The sequence below is a fragment of the Macrobrachium nipponense genome, chromosome 14 (genome assembly GCF_015104395.2).
Source record: "Macrobrachium nipponense isolate FS-2020 chromosome 14, ASM1510439v2, whole genome shotgun sequence".
In the NCBI taxonomy this organism is placed as follows: Eukaryota; Metazoa; Arthropoda; class Malacostraca; order Decapoda; family Palaemonidae; genus Macrobrachium; species Macrobrachium nipponense.
Window position 1 is genome coordinate 81,126,823 of NC_087207.1, and position 5,000 is coordinate 81,131,822.

The following is a 5,000-nucleotide window of genomic DNA, read 5'->3' on the forward strand; positions in this document are numbered from 1 at the left end:
GCTATTCCCCCATATCACTATCTACTACCACATTATCTATATGCGTAGTCCACCCTTCAAGGTCTTTGGTAACCATATTCATAAGTCTTTGAAAAGTTCTACCTGAATTTTTCATTCCAAACGGTATGGCATTGCAGGAATATAAACCAGTGGATTTAAAAAATGCAGAAATCTCTTTGGTTCTGTCTGTCAAACCTACTTACCAATAATCTTTAAACATATCAAACTTGCTGATAAACCTGGCCTTTCCAATGTGATCAATACAGTCATCCACCCTAGGAATTGGGAATGAATTTGTCCTGGTGACTGTATTTACTTTCCTATCATCAAAACATAAACGGTATTGGCCATCACAAATACTACAGGGGAACTCCACTGGCTGCTACTATGTTCAATTATTTAATTATCGACCATATATTTTACTTCCCCTTCAACAATCTCGGTCTTTTGTGAATTCAAGTGATACGGGTGCTGTTTAATGGGATTTGAATTGCCTACATCAACATCATGTTGTAATGAATGGGTCTTCCTTGGAACATCTGAAAATACATCCTTATAATCATGGGGGTAAATATCTCAACTCCTGACTTTGACTTTCACCAAGATGAACTAATTTATTCTTCAAATACCTTAAAGCTTCTGAATTTGAAATAGCCAGTCTGCAGCCTCAGTCCCAAGTTTAAGTTTCTCTTGATTACAATTATTATTTAAATCAATAATCAACAAGACTGGCTTTGTTATCCTTGAAAAATATGGCTTTAACATATTAAGATGGCACAACCTCTTTTTCCTTCTCCTATCTGGAGTAAGAACAACATAATCCGTATTTCCTACCTTCTTTTCTATTATGTCAGGGCCAGAAAACTTAGCATGTAATGACTGACCTACTACTGGAAGGCATACCAATACCTCATCTCTTGGTTTGCAGTCAACTTTTTTGGCTCCTAAATCATAGTATTTTTTTTATCCTCTGCTGAGCTTCCATTAAGTTACCTCTAGCTACGTCCTAGGTTTTCCTTATTTTTTTCCCTGGAATCTGAAACATAGTCCAACAAATAAGAATCTTCAACATTATCAATTCACTGATCTTTAATCGATTTTAGAGGTCCTCTAACCTGATGACAAAACAAAGGGGGAACACTCATTAGGGAAAACTCATCTAAACACTCATTAGGGATTTCTCTTGAGGCAAACAGAATGAATGGCAGACCATTATCCCAATCACTTTTGTTATCCAAACAAAATGTTCTCAACATAATCTTCAAGGTTTTATAGTACCTTTTTACAGCCCCTTGTCTCTGAGGATGGTATGATGAAGTTACCTGCCTGATTCATAGTTCCTGCATTGCCTGATCCGACTGAACCTCTTTAGGCAATCAAACTTAGTGATAAAATTGTAACATCCCATTTACAATATTCTTAGAACAGACATTCCGCAATGGAATGGCCTCAGGATACCTAGTGGATCTATCCATGATTGTAAGTATATACTGATTTCCACCTTTTCACTTTGGCAATGGACCAATGATGTTTACTATTACCCTATGGAATGGTTCTTCCATGGCTGGTATGGGTCTGAGTGGCTCTTTAGTGAACTTTTGGTTCGGCTTGCCTATCGTTTGACAAACATGGGATGTCTTACAAAATGCTTTAATATCAGAATGAATCCCTGGCCAATAAAAATGTTTAGTTACTTTGTGAAAAGTTTTATTGACTCCGAAATGACCACTAAATGGATTCTGATGTGCTAAATGTAAAATAGTGGGTCTATAATTAGGAGGAACGATTATTTGGCAATTAACGTTCCATTCTTCACCGACAGCAATCCTAGAGGCTCTAAATTTCCTCATCAATAATCCATCTTCAACATAATACTCTACTGGAATGTTCTCAATTTCCTTTTCTGAAAAAGCCTTTGCACCTATCTCTGTTAGCTCTAGGTAATTTTCTTGATCTTTAATGAATTTCTCTGCGTATATGGCTAAAACCTTACCTTGTTCGGAACATTCACCAAATTCTTCCTGGAGACATTTACAGATGTCAATACTAAAATCCCCACTAGCTTCCCCCTTCCTCATTGCCTGTGTGATAGCACACACGGGGAAAATACCAGGAAATTATCCTTCCAAGCTTTCCGTGTTTGCACAAGTAAGGTTTTAAGTAACCATGGGTTACTGAAAACCATATTACCACCAATATCATTGGCTAATATTAAATCAACTCCCTCTACAGGAATTTCTTCCACAACACCCATAACCAGATCTGTTGCATAATCAGACTCCAGAAATACAGTCTCATACAGAAAAGAGGTTATATCTTTTGAGAAAACTCTTAATAAATACATTTTCCTTACCCTCATACTTGAAACCATCAGACAATGCTCTTTCTAAAATCAATGACTGTAGGGCCCCTGTATCACTGGGAATAACTAATCCTTTTTTGCCCTACCACATCTTGTAGCTATACTACCATAGGACACAAATAATTTATATCTCTCCAAATCGGAGGATCCAGGGGCTTTCTACACCCTCTTAATGCATCAATCTCTCTATCAATACTTACCCTGCTTACCAAAGCAACTGGTTTGTGGTTTCTCTTACTGTCACCTAAGGACCAACAGTATGGCTTTCTATGGCCCAGTTTACCACAGTTAAAACATTTAATTAGCCTCCTCTGTCCACTAGGTAAACTACTACCTTTCGATACTGGATTTACAACACTTCTGTTTAAATCACTTGCATTTTCAGTTTTATTCCTAGCACTCTTTAATTCCTGCAAACCCTCTTTGCTGCTTCTACCCCTAACCAAATTTGTCCCTTCAATAATTATGTGCGTCAGTGAGTACTCGTCAGCCATAATGGCAGCTTTCTCTAAACTTTCAATCTGAAGCTCTTCTAAGTGTACCTTCAAATCCTTAGGTAAACAATTCTTACACTCTTCCAACAATATTAGTTGTTTAAACCCTTCAAAGTCACCTATTTTTTTAGATCTCAACCAATCACCAAGCAATTTATCTTTTATCCGAGCAAAATCTACGTAAGTCTGATCTCCTCTCTTATAGAGCCTACGAAACTCCAACATGTAAGCATCTGGCAATAGTCAATATGCTTTGAGAATACACTTTTTCAATACATCATAATTGCCACACGTTTAATCAAACAAACTAGAAAATATCTCCTGAGCCCTACCTTTCAATGCACATTGTAATAATATAGATCATGAGGTCATACGCCAGCCCATTCCTTTTGTCACTTTCTCAAAAGTTATTAAATAATTAGTTACTATATTTTCACCAAAAGGGGGAACCATCCTCATGTATTTAGCTACATCGAAATCTCAACTACCTTATCTGTGTCTTACCTTAATTTCCTCTAAATTTAGTTCGTGTTCCATTCTTTCACGCTCAAGTTTCCCCTCTCTATCTCTCTCTCTCCCTTTCTTCTTCTCTTTCACGTTCAGCAGCTCTCTAACTCCTTCAACTTTATTCTGAGTTTCAAAGCTTTTATGCTATCACCTTCCTTTACCCTTGAAACCTCTGCCTTCTCCACGATACCAAAGTGTCCTATCAAACCCTTGATCAAATCATCCTTTTTCATACCCGTAGTACAACCTATGTCTAGATAACTACCAATTAACACTTCTCGTTTTCACAGATTTTGAAAAGCTGCAACCACCTGTAAGGACGACAGAAATTTCTTTAAGTTAAACCACTTTCTAAATACCCTGTTCCTAACTCAGACATGGTTGGTTACAGTAGCTATAAAAAAATTTGATAACCTCACTCAAACCTACAGTACAATTTAGTAACCCGGACAGGTCCCCGCATATGTTACGATGTCCACATCATGAATAACCCAAACACATTTAAAAGCAGGATTAATTATGAGGATGAGAACTATACTTAAAACAACACTTCGAAGAACTTTATTAAGGTTAAATGATAAACACTTGCAGATACGAACGGTATTTAAGAGCTCAGGTAATATTTAAGGAAAAATATTAATAAAAATAATAAAACAAAACTTAGCAGACGTTCAAACAAACAGTTCAAGAAGTATTCGAAAACAATTTCTTAAGCGAGAGGTTCTTCTTCTACCACCGATAAGAAGATACGCTTGGAAACCACAATCCTGAAATCCGAACATGCATTTAAATGGCATTTGAAAAATTTCTTTAACAGTCGCTTTTCCCAATCTATTCAAAAACGATTATTTCGAAGACCTTAAGTGCAAATTTACTTATTTACATTACAGTATGTATATATATATATATATATATATATATATATATATATATATATATATATACTATATATATATATATACATATATATAGCATACATATATACTGTAAAGTTTGTTTTATTGCAGCATCTCAAGTGATCTTTGAGGATCCTTGTAACAGTTTTATTACGAACGTCATTCTGAAAAGATGTTCTATCTGGTTTCTCAGGATATTGAAAAAGTTACAAGTATTTCCGACGTCAACCTCGACCAATTTCCTCGTCCTACGAATACGACTTTCAAACGAAGCAACTTTGCATCTGAAGAGTTTCTTTTTTACTTCTTATGGATAATATGAATATAACAGAAAAACTTGAATATTTTTGTTTCAAAAGCATTTAAGTAAATAATGAAATATATAACTTTTCCATAGTTATAGCAATTTATGAATATTATAGTGGATTTCCATTTTATGGGTAGATTCTTTTTATCTGACAACATTTCAAACAGATGCGAATGACGTTATAGCTTATAACACTCATATGCATGTCCAGGAAATAACAATTATTTGATAGAAATATGAATTCTGAAGGACAATTAAATTGACAATCTCGAATACATTTATGTAAAGGGTCATTTAATCTTATTTTTATATTTTTATACGACACTATCATTATTCTTTACAACATCACAATAAAATTGGGAATCTGATAGTTTGTATTATCTAAAACAATATTTACACGATTAATTTTTATCAATAGTCATAAATCGTCTACA